The following is a 17,771-nucleotide window of genomic DNA, read 5'->3' on the forward strand; positions in this document are numbered from 1 at the left end:
CTTGGTAGCTAAGTTTTCGTAGTTTGTAAGAGTTTGATGAAGGCCGGTTGATGGTCACTGCCATATGATGTGTCGAGGACATTCCATTTAAGATCGTTAAAAGGCTTGGTGAGCACAGAGCAAGATCTAAACAACTAAAAGTGCGTGAGGTTGGTGAAATGTATGTAAAAGCACCCGAGTTTAAAAGACAGATATCACTTGACAAAACAAATCTTCAACGACCTGCCCTCTTTGATCAGTTTTCTCACTACCCCAAAGAGTAGAATGAGCGTTAAAATCTCCCACTAAAATAAATGGCTTTGGTAACTGTTCCATTAGGTTTTCTAGTTTCTCGTGGTAAAATGGGTTGGGGTGGGATATAGAGAGAACAACGGTGATGTTTTTGTAAGATAAAATGGTGACGGCTACGGCCTCGAAAGACGTGTTTAGTTGAACATCTCGGGTAGGAGTGCCGCCCTGAACGGCAATAGCTACACCTCCCGAAAGTCGGCTACAGCCTTCGCGGTCCCTTCGGGAAACTGTAAACCCCTTAAGGACTGTTTATGTTTTGCGCCTAGGTTAGTTTCTTGAAAACATAATGCTATTGTGAGTACTTGTTTATGATGTCCTTTTATGTCACCTAAATTATGTAGTAGCCCTCTGCAGTTCCAGTGAACGATGAAAACCATGATGGAGAAAAAAGAGCACATATACAGTTGTAAGTGTTCCGTTATTTAAGATGTATAGGTGACATATGTTGAGCAGTCGTATAGCATACAGGAGCGATAACCATTTGAGTTATCGCTTTTTGTTGAAGATAGTCGTGATGGGGACTTTGTCCTGCTTGGCGCGCTCCAGGGAGCGCTTGTCAGTCGGTGTCGATGACACCGAGGCTTTGTGGTCGATCTCCATCGCCCTCTCAGAGGCGCTGGACGATCGAGAATTCGGCGCTGAAACCGGGTCTCAGGCCGTGGCATTCGGTTGAGTTTAGGGTCCTTGGAGACGGGAGCCTGCGGGCCCTTTGACGTGGATGGAGCAGCAGACGCTGCTTCCACCAAGGGGCGCTTGGAGTCACCACGGGACCACTGCGTGTGGTCGAGGTGGGCTCCTGGGGCCTCTGTGGCGCTGCCCCCGCGTGCGCCACATCGGCATAACTCCTGCGGAAAAGGTAAGACAGGCGTTTTCGTGCTTCGTGGAATGATATTTTTTCTTTGACGGTCAGAGCGATGACTTCCTTTCTTTTTTCCCATGATGGGCATGAGCGGGAATACGCTGGGTGATCACCCTTGCAGTTGACACAAAGTGGCGATGAAGTGCAGTTTTCGGTTTGTGGTCGTTTTCGCTACATTTGCACATGTTTCTTTTCCCCTGCACGAATGGGATGCATGTCCGAACCTTTGGCATTTAAACACCGTCTGGGATTAGGAATGTAGGGCCTGACATTTATTTTGACGTACCCTGCCTCAAGAGAGGTGAGCAATTCACTAGTTCCAAAGGTCAGTATCACATGTTTTGTAGGGACTTCCTGATCGTTGCGCCGGATAACTATTCGCTGTACTTTTATGACATTTTGGTCCTGGAAGCCCTCGAGGAGTTCTTCGTCGCTTAGACCCAAGAAATCTTCTTCGGATATTACTCCCCTGCTGGTGTTTAGGGATCTGTGTGCGGAAATTGTTATGGTTGTGTCACCAATACGGTTGAGTTCAGAGAGTTTCGGCACTTGGTCTTTGTCGGCAAGTTCGAGGAGTAGATCACCACTTGACATTTTAGAAGCTTTGTACGTGGGCCCGACCTTTTCCTTTAGGCACTTGGCCACCAAAAACGGGGATAGCTTTCTTACTGGAGTTCCTTCACTGTGAATGACGTGGTATTTGGGATATGATACAGTGGTCTGCGGTTGAGAAATGATAAGTGCCTCGGTGCGGCCTCTTTTACGAGACCGATCAAAAAGAGTGGATGCTTGAGACGCCATAAAAAGATGAATGTGTTCGGCAACAGCGCCGACCGCCCACCACGGAGCCCAACAAGGGGACGCGGCTGGACTTGTCAAACAAGCCTGCACGGCGCCAGCCGTACGCTGTCACTATAACCCAATATAACTATCCAAGTTGGATACCTACACAAGGTTAACCCTTGCCGCCAGGAAATATGGGAGTAACTAGAAGGGAGGAGTAGACAGGAAAGATTTAAAGTGAGAGAGAAAGACGAAGATGAGGGGAGAGAGAGACAGGAAAAGGCGACTGCCGATTTCCACTGGGTGGGTCAGCCCAGGGGTGCCGTCTACGTGAAGCCGGGGCCAAAGGGGTTTCCTCTGCCGGGGGGCTTAAAGGTCCAATCACCCGGAGTCGGCTCAACCCCCAGGATCCCCTTTTCCCCGGACACGGCAAAGCCACGCACGGCGAGGCGTGGGAGGGGTCGAAACCCCCGTTAGCTCGGGTCCGTGGTGTCTCTACGAAATGTTAGAGGTCCGCGTTCTGTGCGATGTAGATGAGCGCTAATACACCTTAATCATATCGTAGTTTTCGCACGTAGGATCCCAGAAATTGGTATCAACATGGATTTCACCATAGCGGCGAGCAGTAAAACACGTCGCGTTTTGCGCATGAGGGATCGCACATTCCAGATTTATCACTATAGTGATAAATCTGGAATGATAAATCTTACAAAAATATTTGGTAACATTAAGCTGACGGTCTAAAGACAATTGTTACTAGAACCTACCAACAATCAAAAGAGTGTCTACAGACTGTCTTTAGACGTCTGTACCAACAATCAATCAACGCTCTGGCTGCAATTGGCCACCAACTTTAAACAGACTCATGTTCATAGGTTGTCTGGTGACCTCGTAGTAACGCCCTATCAACAATGTTCAACAGACACCTATCACTGTGAGCAAAAAAAAGCCGAGATGGGAGTAAATGGACTCGTCCTCTAGCGCACGCCCCTATGGGGGTTTTATATACTCCGTCCAGGGGAGTAAAAAAATTTTTGAGGACGGGGGTTTTGGATGGACTGAGGGGAGTATTTCTTTGCATCCATAGGGGAGCTTTTCGCTGTCGCACCATGCGTCTGAGAATCTTTAATTAAATTAGCATCGAAACACGCAAACTCGATCACACGTACACAAACATGCACACAACATTCGCAAAGTAATACAATACTCACACTGACAACCGCTCGCCACCCGCTCTTCACAACTAAACTTTGGTCACCGAGTATATATAGGCACCACATCTTGACCTCCAATGTAGCTCAGATGAGCACTTCTTTTCCGTGTAATTAAGCAACAAACATTCATGGCGTACGTGTAAATTTGCGGTGGGCTTATAGATACCACTGAGGCACACCTATCTTTATTAAAAATCCGCCTAACATTCAACGACCTTTTTAATTAGCGAATTTTGCGGGAGCCTTTCTCATATAAAGCCGCTGCATGCGTACATGCAGGTCCTCGTCGGCACGTGCACAATTATATGTGAAGAAATACGCGTTTTGGGGATGGGAAAGTGCGGAGAGGTTTAATGTTCGATGACTTTGCATCCCTAGCTAAAGCTAAATCATCTTTTGAAGGTACATTTAAAATTGTACTTATAAATGAGGCCTTCACGGGGTGTATTTAGAATAGTCTTTATACAAAAGTAAGAAGGAGGCCTTCAGACGGTTTACATAAAATAGTCTTTATACAAAAGTAAGAAGGAGGTCTTTAGGCGGTCCACATAAAATAGTCTTTATACAAAAGTAAGAAGCAGGCCTTCAGACGGTCTACATAAAATAGTCTTATACAAAAGTAAGAAGGAGGTCTTTAGACGGTCTACATAAAATAGTCTTTGTACAAAAGTAAGAAGCAGGTCTTTAGACGGTCTACATAAAATAGTCTTTATACAAAAGTAAGAAGGAGGTCTTTAGACGGTCTATTGACAAATGTTACTAGATCGCAAATGTTACTAGACGGGTCACCAAGGTCAATAGATGGATACTAGGTGGTCTACTCAATGTTACTAGCCATTTTTGTAAGGGACAACATCACAAATGTTATTTCAACGTAATAGCGTTAAAGAGGTCGTTTCGTAGAAATTCCGGCGTCGTTACCGTTGATTGTGAGCGAAAAATCATCATCTTATCTGTGACCGAAAAACCGACAAAAATGTAAAGTAAGACATATTAATCATCATTAGCTGCAAAAGCAACAACAATGTGAGCAGCTGCGTAGTTTCGCATACTGCCTTAGGAACGTGTAGTGGCCCCTTGGCTGATTCGCAAAAGGAAGAATTGGGCGTAGTGAGCACTTAGCAACTGTGCTTGCAGTAGGCGTTCTAGGATGGTGTGAAACTGCCAATGTTTCCCGAACAGTCGTTCGTTTCCTGTTGATTCATGCACCGAGAACCGTTTTTGTTTCTCAACGTCCTTCGCTTTCGTCTCATGCGCTAGGATTCATCGAATAGAACACGGGTTTCTATAACCACGTTTCGAATGTGGGCCTCTTCAAATTTCCTGATGAAAACTAGGGCGAAGGAAATATTGGAATGGAAAAGGGAATATTCGTAAGTAAAGCGTACATCACTAGTTCGTAAATTACGTTTTAAAGGGACACTAAAGACAAATATTAAGTCGACGTTGATTGTTGAAATAGCGGTCCAGAAACCTCGTAGTGCTGCTTTTGTGCCAAGCAAGTGCTTGTTTTGAAATAAAATCACGTTTCTAGTGGTCCGCATCGCGTTAGCGCGCTTCAAGTCTCCCGCCTGAAAATACGACTTTCATACGTCACTGCTGCCATGCCCAACGTTGCCCGCTTTTACTGCGCGGCCGCCGATACTAGTAGCAGCCGAGCGGAAGTAGCGGGACCCACAGTAACAACAACGGCGCTGCGGCAAAGACTTGCTCGGGTGGGCACATTCAAAGCCTTCACCAAGTTGCGGTTGGTCTCGTAATCCTCAGTACGAAAGTGCAGCGAGCACACACGCAGAGGTTTTGACTGTTTAGCACACTGGCGCAATGGCATGACACTAAGCCACTTCGAGCGTAAAGGCCTCACCGCGCTGCCACCGCACGTCCGTTTCCGCTCCGTTTTTCGTGTTCCGTTCCGCCTCTCGCGAAGTGCGGAGGCGGCGGCCGTTTTTCGTACCGGCCAAACTCGCCGGTCCCGCTCGCTTTCTCGGTCGCTGATTGGCAGAAAAAAAAAACGGTGGCCTATGACGTCTTCACGCCTGCTCGTCGAGAAACATGGCGCCCGGGTGAAGCGACGAAGAACCGAGGCCTAGCAGCCGCGTAAAAAAAGTTCATTTGGGTGTTATTGTGATTAGTGCTAGAGGTAATCATCATCCACGGAGATATTCATCGAAAGGTAGCAAGCCGGCGCTACCTTCCTGCCCTCCTCGGTGCCTGCGATCGCCGACGGAAACCGACGGAGTGTGCTTGTGTTTACGCGAGGATCGGAGGCCACCGATTTGGTGTCTTTCGTGCCGTCGTTCGCTTTGCTTTGGGAACTAGAATGTCATCATATGGAGGCGTAATCTGTGTGTCACATGTTCATCGTACAAGAACGTCAAAAGTGTTCGATCGCCGCAAACAGCGTATGCGATTTGTATGTGCTCTGTGTTCGGGGTTCATTCCCGCGAAATGCGTACGTGTATTGCGTGTATGCTGGTGCTTTGAGTGAACGGCCAGTCCTGTGTGAAGTACGAGTGATGATACACTCAATAGCGATAAGTTTTATTGCCGTCATTGCACATGTTCTGCTACGAGTGCGCTGCTTTGCCGCTTGCGATGCGCTGTGGTGAGCGCGTCGCGTCCGTCCGAAGTGCTCGATCGTGTCCGCAGTTGACGAAGTTTGCTCACAAGATACAAGTCGAGGTATGAGCCTGCGATTTGCTGCAGCGGTGCTAGACGTAAAAGTGTTCTTTGCGGCGTGTGTGTGCTCTGAAGTGTGCCGTACATGTGCGCTGCCAGTGCAGTTTTCTTGTGTATCAGCCATTTCGATACAGAAGCTCCATCAAACTTGAGTTTGCTATTTAGCTCGCGTATAGTTTGTTTCGAGCTGTTTCTGCACTTTGAACATTCTGCTTTCGTACAGCGCTGCATTAGATATGCCCGAGAATGCTGGAGTCATGAATGACAACTTTGGGTAGCCTTCATTTCTATCATGTGGAAATAATGCAAACAGAAAAAGATAAAGCAAGTCGTGATGCGAGCGACTTCTTAATGGTGCCCAACCACAGAGACTGCTTACTGATGGTCATGTGAGGAGAAATGCTATAATTCTCTACAAATTTCCATTTTATAATCGAAAGCTATATGCATGTAAAAAAGTAAAGCTACTCTAACCAAATTGGAGTTTCAGTAGAATCGATGACGTACCTGGCACCCTAATCTCGAAACTTTGCTGACAGTTCCCTCACAGGCTACCTTGGTACAAAACCTGATCCCAAATCAAAGCTTTCCACTACCTCGTGCCTCGTTCATTCTATCGTTTGTGGCATACCTATTTTCCATGATCCTTCATTTTAATGCAAACAAAATTGACACGTATTACCCAATTAGTCTGCCTAGACGCTCCTTTAGGTACTCTTTGATCACCAATTCTGTCTGCAGCTGGTGCTGCATAATGTGTCTTTAAAACGACTCGTACCAGCAAAACATTCACGTGAGCTATTTCGCTAGTGCTGTTACACGTATCTGTCACTGGTTGCCTGAAAAAAAGGCAGTGACAATTTGACGTCTTCATGTCTGTTCGATGTAAACATGACACCTGCATGAAGAGACGAAGTGGGAGCAGTGGCCTAGTCGCCAGCTGCATAAAAGGAGTTTATTTGGATGTTATTGTGATTAGTACCAGTGTTAATCGGCATCCGTCGAAATATTCATCGAAAGGAAACAAGGTGGGGCTAGCTTCCAATTCTAATCAACGTGTGCGATTGCCATGAAAAAAATGCAAAGTGTGCTGTGTACGTGAACGTTGGGTGCTGTCGATTGCGTGTGTTTCATGCCATCGTTCGCTTTGCAGGTAATTCCATGCAGGTGTAAATTGCATATGGCACATGCTCATCGTACACAAACATGAAAAGTGTTCGCTCGCTGCATCCAGCACATGCCATTTGTGTGTGTCCTGTGTTCACAGCCAAATGCGTACTTGTATGTTGATACTTTCAGCGAACTGCAAGGGCGAGAGTGATGATACACTCAGTAGCTACAATTTTCATTGCCTCTTCATCGCCGTCGTACATGTTCTATTGCGTCTGAGCTGTTTTGCGGTTTGTTGTGCTCTGTGGTGACCGTGTAGCGTTCGAGCGAACAATGGCGTGTATCTGCAGTGTTGGAGCGGTTCTAGGTGCTAATTGTTTTATGTGTTGTGCATCGTGCAATGTGTTTGTGTTACGAAGTGAACCATGCAAGCAATCAGTCACGTGTTCCTGTGTGTCAAACTATAGAAGCTGGATTTATCTGCTTATCACATGGATTTATCAGCTTCTCACACTTACTGTCTGCCTGAAAAGTTACTTGTGCACTTCTTCGGGTACATCTTTTAGTGAGGTGATAGGTCTGGACATGTGCTGATAGGTCTGAACACGACCCGTAGGAGGTGTTTTTAATGGGAATTTTGGGTGGCCTTTATTTTTGTTACGGGGATGTTAGTTTGAACCGCAAGATATTCATGACTAAACAAAGTGTATGGTTTTGTGTTCAGACCCGAACGGTTCGCACACTAAGGAATCACAACTCCTCTGTTCTTGCACGTGCCTAAATGTGCAGGTGGTTAGTGCAGGCATTTGTGAGAGCAGATGACAGATAAGCACATATTTTGTGAGGACTGTGTAGTTAATTTTAATGTTTTACATATCTTCGTGTTCTCGTAGAAGGCTACATGTGTGTAGGCATCAAAATCAGTCATTCAAATTGCCGGGCAACTTGGTGCACACTTATTTGTTTTAAGAACAGAGTAAGGTGTGTGCAGATAATCAGTCATAGGGGAGTGCCAGCTAGATTGTAGTTTCACGAAAATTTTATGTCGTCGTGAGGTTGCGACTGTGAACAATGCAGCAGCCAAACTGGTAAAGTATAGTCTAGAATAGATTTGAGCACATAGGGAAGAGACACAAGAAGACAAGACGACTCAATGAGTTGGTAGTGGGCGCTCGTTTAGTCGTCTTGTCTTCCTGTGTCTCATCCTTTTGCACTCAAATCTGTTCTAGACTATATGAACCAACGCGCCAAGCAAAGCATTTTACTACGGTAAAGTATAAATGAAGTCTTTATTGGGTAAATGTGAGCCTAGCAAAGCAAGATATCTTCTGAGACTTTACATGCAAAAGCTGCAATAATGATTATAACGCATACTGTTAGGGGTAGTCCGGATTAATTCTTTGGGGTTCTTTAACATTCCCCTAAATAAAATATAAGCACTATATTAATAGACTATCGTGAGACTATGAATAGACTATCGTGAGCACTGTGACAGGAAACACGCTATTTGCCACATGAGCGTGTGGCAAATAGCCTTGAACCCGCTGTTGGGCGATTCATAGTGGCAGCTGACTGAAACAATGTGGAAAAGGCGCCATGGTTTTTTTGAAATTAAAAAAATAATGTACAGGGACAAGCGAGCCGGTGAAAAAGCCTTGGATGCGCCTATAGGTCGGCAAACTCACTCATGAGTCAACTCACTCAGACTCATTCAGACTCAGATCAGGCCGTGAGTCTGAGTAATATTTTGGTGAGTTTGAGTCCGAGTGAGTCTGATTGAAGAAAATATAGTGAGTGAGTTCGAGTGAATCCAGTTAAGGAAAATATTGGTGATCCTGTGTCCGAGTGAACCCTAAGCGCAAAATATATTTCTTGAGTGAGTCTGAATGAGCTCCACCTGTTGTTGCCAACTTATGGTCCTATCTACTCATCTTCAGCCTTACTATCTGCCGTATATCGGCTTACCTTTATACTCAAGTCTATCACACATATCTCAGCACACTAGCATTCATGGGCCACCTCAATATTTATTGATCAGAGGGGTGAGTTGGGGAAGAGGTGCCATGACCTCCCTCCGCAAGCTCTTTCATGAGAAGTTGATAAAAATATCTCATGTGAGTTGCATATTTTCTAAAAATGTCCTTACTGGATCAATGTATGACAATGATGATATATGATGATAACTCGTATTTGAAGGTACAAGATAAAAATGTGTATCATAGAGCACTGATTATGCGAGATATTGGCGTTAGGGAGGATTGACACCATGATTGATAAAGCTAATTTTATGCCAACGGACTCATGAGTCGACGTCTCAGGCTCACTCAGGCTGAGTAATATGTTGGTGAGTTTGAGTCTGAGTGAGTCCAGTTGAGAAAAATTTTAGTGAGTCTGAGTTCGAGTGAGCCCTCGGAACAAAAATACTTCTTGAGTGAGTCTGAGTGAGCTCCAGTTTTTTGCCGACCTATGGACGCGCCTGTGGTGGTTTGTTTACATATGTCGGCGTCCACTGCCGATACATGTTGAGAAGCAGTCGTCGTCTGAATCTGATAATATAGAAAAAAGTATGCTGTTCTGTGTAGTCGCCGCCACACTCACAGAAGAACTGCAATTCTTTTCACAAATCTTAGGCAAACATGCGTTTTCTTCTTTTTTTTTCTTAAGAGAGCTTTTGCCGGCATGCGCGAGCCGCTTGCGCACAGAGGAGGATGCCATTTTCTAATTGTGGTTTCCAGAATCCAGTCCTTTCTTGATCAAAATGCATTCTATGAGCACATTTTAAAATTTTTTACTGCACTATTTCCTCAAGCCGCAGAGAACTCAGCAAAATTAATCAGAGTATCTTAATTGCAGCGCCCCAAACGTATCTTTCAGTGTAGACGAGCCCAGCTCGTTTTCGGTGGGAGCAGTACAAACCGTGTCGAAGAGCTCGGCTCGTCTTCGGTAGGAAAAGGGTTAAAATATGAAAACCGTTCAAGAATGTCCCAATACATGAAGGTGTCGCTTGCGACGAGTGAAAACAGTGCAACAGTTCCAAGTTAGTGAAACGCGGTCCCATCGAAAACGAAAAAAAGTACACATGTTAGTACTCCCCTCTGAAAAAGCATTGTCCCATTGCTGCTAACAGAACACGAAAGTGTGAATGCATGCAATCAAATAAATTAAGAAAGCAAGTTGGAAATAACGTCCCATAGTCCATGAGCATACACTGTAAGGTTTAAGCCGCAATACATGGAGGATTTCAGGCCATGTGCAGTGCCGTTATGACTGCATCATGCCATTGGGCTAAACGTCATAGTTCAGTGCACCACAATATTAGAGTATATTATAGGGCCCGAAGTATCGTTGCAGAAGCTTCTCGGTAAGCTCATGTTGGTGTTCCAGCATGTAACACGGCCAATCGCTATTAAGCCCGCTTGGGATCAAATTTTTGGGGTGTGCGAATATTCGAGTTTTGAATTCGAAACGAATAATTTGATTCAGCTTTCGAATAGGTAGTATTCGAAGTTTTTAATGATTCAACAGGACGAATATCTAAACACAACAAAGGCCAATGGTGCAACTTAGGGTGGGGTGGCTAAAACTAACGCTAACGTCGTTACAGTAGGCCTTTCATTAACACCTTTGCCGATATCCTGGTTCATAAGCGAGCACATGTTTATTTAAAGGAGATTATGTCATTTCCGCACGTAATGGCTCCAGCAAAAGAAGGCCAGGGAACAGTCTGTGAGACTGTCGAACTGTTAATGTAAAAAAATAACCAGCACACTGAGCTCGGACCTTATAGTCAAGAGGTTGAAAAATACTTCAATGAGTCCCTGATCACAAGAAAGGATGATCCTTCGAAATACTGGAAAGAGCTATCCAGGAATCTCCAAAATTGCTTTGCACACCTTCCCATCCCTACTACTGAGGTGCCCAGTGAGCGTGTGTTTTCAACTGCAGCATACACTGTAACATCACAGTGAGAGAGCCTGAAGCCAGGTCACATGGAACAGCTTGTGCTTCTGCATGACAATTTGTACCCTTTGGGTAGCAGTCACTCACCGCGTTAGGTCCTCGAGAACATCAGCACATTTCATTTCTTGGTTTTTCTTGCAATTTTCAATAAAATATTCTTTATTCGATTGGAGATTTTTGGCTACTATTCGGCACTATTCGATTTGAAGTCGATTCGAGATGAAATTTCACTATTCGCACGCCCCTATCAAATTTCTCAACAGTGATTGGCTTCCTTTTACAGTTAGCGTAAAGCAGCCACGTCGATAAAGAAATTCGATCCAGATCAGGCCCCGACCGCGACCATTAAGTGACTGTGTGGTGTGACACCAGTATTAGTGCTAACAATTTTGCTCATTGGATGTAAAAGATTTTAAAACGACTGCATGTTCAACAAAATTTTCTAAAGGAATTTGAAAAGTTGTCCCATCTGCTTGTTTTGCACAACCTATTTTTCCTTGGTTGCCCACTGATGTTCTTTCATCGCTATATGGTCTTACAGATTGTTTTCAAAAGTGACTGTTGATAGTGACGTGGGTCGCGGGAAACGTCAAAAGTATAATTTTTCTCTGTTCAACATGGACATGGTACGAAAACAATTTGCACTATATTTCTAGCCTGAGATTTCATTCTATCTATGCAAAAACAAAGCATGAATCGGTTCAGAATAAACAGATATTTAATTACAAAGTAATTAGGAATGATTACTATAACACACATAAATGAACGTATTGCGACATTATTTTTGTTGCAATATAATATCGATTGCCTTGAAATAACATTGTATCGATTTGACACATTTACAGACAGTTCTTCATAGGTGGCGTCTGAAGGGTTAAAAGAGATCAATAACTTCATACTCTGAGGCATGTCTCATCACCCTGCAATCATTAACAAAATAAGAATAGCTTTTGTTGCCGTCCGCTGTGTTAAACCAACAAACCCAGGAGGTCACGGCTTAGCCAAATTTATTGTGCTTTCATGCTATAAATCACCAGAATAAACTACTGATTGAAGTTGTACAAGCTATGTGTCACACAGATTTTGTTTACAGTGAATTATCTGCAGATAATGTTATGGCTGAATATTTCTGTATATTGTGTGCATCCACTACCATATTCAACAGTGTATCTGTGTGTATTTTGTGTTTGTTATCACTTGGATGCTACACATTTCTTTTTCAAAGTGGTCAGTAACATTTAGACCATGTATTATGTTCCGCAAGCAACGTTTCGATTCGTAACACTGCGATTCCAAGCACTGTTTCACTTTGTGCAGTACAAATGTTGTTATTATTGCTGGAACCCTCTTTCTGCAATGCCCTCGGGTGAAATGTAGCCACCGAATGAAGAAATAAATAAATAGCGCATGAGTAACGTGGCTTCATAACATGCACTACATTGCATTTGTACTAATTAAGTGAAGCACATGTAGACAGTTGTGCTAGTTTGGATGGCACAGAGGGACCGACTAATTCTCCTTGAGGACATATGCATAGTACACCGAAGGGGGGGGGGAGGTGGAAGCGAGATATAAACAAGGGAACCACCCAGGCCTATGAGTTCCTGCTGCTTAAATCCCCAAGAGTTCCCACAAGGATGGGCAACAGTGTGGCTGCAGACACTGCCAGATTCCACCATTACCAAATGTTAGTTGGAGCAACTTGTAGGAAATCTATGTAGCAACCACTATATCCTATGTATGACTGCGACCACGGCAAAGGTCCACCTACCCTTAAGAATAGTCAGGCTGATGAACTGAAGCAGTATTCTAATCCAGCAAACAGTTCTCAAAACTGCTACTGCAAAGGTATGTATTCACTTCCCGAGCAACTTTATACTGCCTACTGTTCAAGTTGCTGTTACAGTAGCAAGACAGTGACCTCAGCATGGCAATCTGCACTCTAAGTCACTACGAGCTCGTACAGCGACAGACAGGACAGATTCAACGTGCCCTAGACGAGGTTGAATCATCCACAGCAGAAGTTGTATGAGTGCGCTCCAAGAAATCAAAATAAAAATATATTTGACCACCAAGAACCCTAACCAACACAGCTCCACCACCACATTTACTACTGCTCGATGGAGAACTTATCCAAGGAGTCTGCACTTGCTAGTGCTTGCAATGCATGTGAAAAAAAATTTCAAAAATTCCTTTCAAACGAAGTACACAATGCATAATTTACTAACTTATTAAGAATTTCACACTCACAGAGGAAAATAATGGAGATAGACACTATGAAGTAGGGCACGCCTTCGTCATGAGCAAAATAACTTGCACTCTCCCATTCCAAGATGCGCAACAAACTGAAATCCACCAAGCAATTTAATAATTGAGTATGCCTGCGAGGTGGCACTCGGTCTGCCCCAAAACATGAGCACAGACTGCCTCATCGAACTAGGCATGACCAACACATTTTGAGAAACTTGCTTGGGCCACACTTATGGCCCAGCACAAAGGACTCAATGCAACACACCAGGGCACTCTGTGTTGATAAGACTAGAGTCACTGGAAAAATGTTTCCATTGAATATAATATGACTGTGTTACCCCTCAATGCTCAGGTATGTAAAAATGAACCACACTTATGCCACCTGATGTAGGAGCAAGAATCCTCGTGCCATGTCACATGAACCCGTACTTCCAATAAAACAGCCACAAGCCTGAGAAGCCACCCTGCACAGAAGGCAGTAGGGATGCAAACATCTACTTTACTGATACAGTCTCATCCTCAGAAGGGAGACAGCGACTTGCAGTACCAGTGCACACAGCGTCCCGCAAATGCCGCCTTACGACTACTTAACAACGACCCAACAATGGGTCGTGGAAGGTGTGGCTTTCAATCTGTCATTGGAAACGAATTGGTAACCCTCGAACAGGCCCGTTGAGCTGCAATAGCCAGTGGGGCCATGGAGAACAGGCTCCACCCTCAGTAATCAAGCAGTCTTTATTTCAATTATAGTTGTTTTCAATTCTATCTTATTTGTTGTGTCAAAACATGAGGTTAAGTTATTTTGTCCTGAGTATTTCATAGATGGATGGGTGGGAAGCAAAAGAGTAGTTATACTGGTGACGTAACCTGATCATATAATCCATGAATTGCATGGTTAACGTGTCATAGTCAGTTGCAAAATTGGTTTATTGACACCTACGTATAATTCAAGCAGTCAGTCCGTGTTTATTTTCAGCAAATCAGCACAATGGTGAAAAATGGGAGATGGAGTAAACGGTTTACTTAGGCACCGCCCACTGTAGGAGCAATTACAGGGCATATGACTAGCGAAAAGCAAATAGTTATACATGCAAAAGACGAATAATAATATCAACTTGTACAAAAGAGAGCATTACCGCATATAGCATCATATTCGTACATAACAAAGATAATAGAAGACAATGCATAATGGCATCTTTGTTGTATGCTTGGTGAAACATGCGATATACCTAATGCAGTACAATTTAAAGAATATGTTACAGTTGTAAAAAGAATCTAATTACGGTGGTATTTTTTGAATATGTGAACTTCAAGTGTGTACTTCTCATATGCATTAAGAGTTGTTGGACATGATAATTGTGGTTGGCTGTGATAATCATCAGGTTACTTTATTCAAACACAGTTCTGCAATAAGGTGTGTACAATATTAAACAATACAGGAACAAACGAGATTGTGCGTGCTGTGCGATTCAAGTGGTGTTGTGAAAGAATGCCAAATTTGCCCTTATGCATGTTTTCTTTTTGAAGCAATTTAAGGCTTTGCACTTCTTTGCTCACTATCACAGTGCCCATGGGGATATCCTCATTTCATCAGGTAGTTATGTAGTGACTAGGTAATTATAAAAGAGGCCCAGCTAGCAGGTTCAAACAGAACATATAGTGCATTAGTCTCAAAGCGTCACTCGAGAAAGTACAGGTTTTGTTATGAAAATGACGAATTGCAAGAAATGTTTTCTCGATTTATCAGCCTACCTTGGCCTAGGTAATAACAGAAGAATGAACACAACATTTGGTAATTACAAGAATATTTAATGAACTAATGTTGATTATGCAAACATAGCACCCTATACGTAGAGATTAATATAAGTATACAAGATACAGAGATGCAATGACTATGCATTCACTGCATATATACAGTACTATGATCTGAATCTGGTGTGACAGGTGGTACTTAATGTTCTGTCTTGCTTCTTGTCCTGCATCATATGAGCCTACTCATGTCATTGTTCTCAGCTTTGCACTGTACTCAGTCCAAAGCTTAGTTGCTTGATTTGAGCGGGCTTTCAGATGATATGTAGGTACAACTCACCTATTTATGTTATCCAGGCCATGCTCTTTTCATTTTATAAAAACATAGCTCTATATTACTATCCAAGTTGTTAATACCTATATGACACATTCGGGTGTGCCAGTAGCTTAGGTAGAGCTTGCTATATATAATTCAGTAACATTGGTTGCCCTACACAAGCAAATCTTTGTAGTGAAAGTGATCAAATGAGAACACATACATGGGTGCTCTTAACAGCTACCACAGTCATTATTCAATCATTCTCGGATTTCATCATTGCTGAGAGCAGGATCATACACGCCATGGCACTGCTTATTGTTGTGCACTTTGATAATGTACTATGCATTGTTTAATTGCTGTGTGAAGTATGGCTAGGTATATTAAAGGGACAGCGGAAACCATTGAGACCTCAACAAGAAATGTGAATATTATGCTCACTGCAAACACTTTATGTTGGCATCAATATAAATATTCACTTTTATGTAAGTACTGTATTCTTGAAAAGGTGTGACAAGCAGCTATGTATAACAATCATTAGATAAGTTATAAGAAATTTCATGCATACATTACTTTCACTTAAATGCTCCATCAAGCTTACCACTTAGGTATGTAGAACATTTTTATGCACAGTAAGAACTTGAGGCATGGGTGGACAGATTTTGTGTTTCTGGTAGAGTAGAACTATTGTGTTCAGAAAATTTACAAGTTGCAAGAATTAAATTTCCACAAGGTTGTTGTTTTGTGCTGCAGTTTCTCTGTGTGGTTTTATATGTGAAGAAAAAGATGACAGCAAGAGAAGAGAGAAAGAGATAACATTAGCTTGTGTCCAGCAGTTTCTGGCAATAAATGGGCACCTAAATAGTGACTAGTAACCCATGGGCCCAGGGCCGTCTTTAGCCAATGGGATGGCCCAGAGTTGCTTTTTCCAGGCTGACATGAGGTTCAAGCCACCAGGTTCAAGCGTTATTGGTTTAGTGGAGGCACCGGGTCCCCACTTGCTGCATAGCAATTGTTGAATGCTTAGGGGTATACTGGGCTCTTCCCAGTCTGTAATGACTTTAGATCTCCCTGTAGTTAACTGTGCAGTTCCCTCTTGACCTTAGAAGGAGCACCTTGGTGGCTCGTTATGTAATTGCTCAAGCAATGGCATGAGCCGCCTCATTTATGGGAAGGTATAGTGTACAGGTGCCCGATCATTTGGACAGAATTTGCTGTTCGGTCAGCGAGATGCACCCCTGGTGAAGTTGCAGAGTGAGGCTTTGGAGTTTCTGATTACATATCTGACACAACCTTAATGAAAACCAGCAGATGATGAAGCCAAGCAAGGTATAAGAGACGTTAATTGTACTGTTTTAAATGTATCACTGTACAAATTGTGATATAGATGTGAAGAAAGTAAAGTGGACGAAAAGACAACTTGCCGCCATCAGGGACCGATCCTGCAACCTTCGGATAACACGCTCAATGCTCTACCATAGCTCAATTGGTAGAGTATTTGGCGTGTTATCCGAAGGATTGCAGGTTCGGTCCCTGATGGCGGCAAGTTGTCATTTTGTCCCCTTTACTTCCTTCACATCTATATCATAATTTGTACAGTGATACACTTAAAACAGTATAATTAATGTCCCCTATACCCTTGGCTTCGTTATGTGCTGGTTTTCGTTAAGGTTGTGTGAAGCAAAGAAATGAGCCCTTAAAATTCCCTTCTTTCATTGATTACATATTTGGCTCACGTGGAAGCCATTGCCAATGCAATGGGCAATTCCTCGGCTCCTTAGGCGTTTTCAGCACACATTTACCCTCCCACTTTGGGATCGCCATCTGTTACAATGGACACGTTGCAAAGAGCTATGAACATTGTCACATCATTCCTGTATTTTTATTCTGTGATTTGGGGTGAATCTTTCTAGGTAGGGGGAGTAATTAAAGATATCTGCATACATTATGGGTAATATTCGCCCTTATGCTGTCTCATGCTGTGTAGTTCATTATGTCAATAAGTTCATTGAGTCTTCCCTGGCATTTGGAGTTTGGTACGGTGTTGCACACAGCTCATGATAATGAAGGCCTGCACTATGCGTACCAAGTTGGCCTCTTTCATGGCAGAATGACAACTGGATATCCTTTAGATAATTAAGCCACATCATTTGTTTGGCGTATGGTTTAGCCTGTGTATGGTGTATTGCACAGTTTTTTTTTGTATCTGACCATTGCTGTCACCTACCCACAACATGATGCCATAAGCTTACAGGCCATGCTGTAATGCTTTCATGCTATTCAGTTCTTCCAGTAAGCGTATACATTCAGCACAAAGGAAGACGGAACCGATCCCCAAGGTGTTCGCCAGATTTTGAATTCTATGTCACGTGATCTGATCTCCGTAAACAGGGGGTGGGTGCTCGAGCGGACGTTTCGACAAGTGCACTTGTCTTCTTCAAGGCTGGAACTGATTTCAGTTCCAGCCAAGTCCACTTTTCGAAACGTTGGCTCGAGCACCCACCCCCTGTTTACAGTTTTTCATCGCAAGCTTCCATCTTTCACTTCCTGCCGTTTTTTT

The 17,771-nt window shown here is 43.4% G+C and overlaps 1 long non-coding RNA gene across 1 annotated transcript in view; it reads left to right on the forward strand.

Moving 5' to 3' along the window:
- The first annotated feature begins 6,448 nt into the window (after positions 1–6,448).
- The window catches only part of LOC125757995 (uncharacterized), a 38,741-nt gene continuing 27,418 nt past the window's right edge, over positions 6,449–17,771 (forward strand). Inside the window, exon 1 of the long non-coding RNA XR_007415678.1 lies at positions 6,449–6,854. This is a non-coding gene — a long non-coding RNA (uncharacterized LOC125757995). The remainder of the gene's footprint in view (positions 6,855–17,771) is intronic.

This window comes from Rhipicephalus sanguineus, chromosome 4 (genome assembly GCF_013339695.2).
Source record: "Rhipicephalus sanguineus isolate Rsan-2018 chromosome 4, BIME_Rsan_1.4, whole genome shotgun sequence".
Lineage (NCBI taxonomy): Eukaryota > Metazoa > Arthropoda > Arachnida > Ixodida > Ixodidae > Rhipicephalus > Rhipicephalus sanguineus.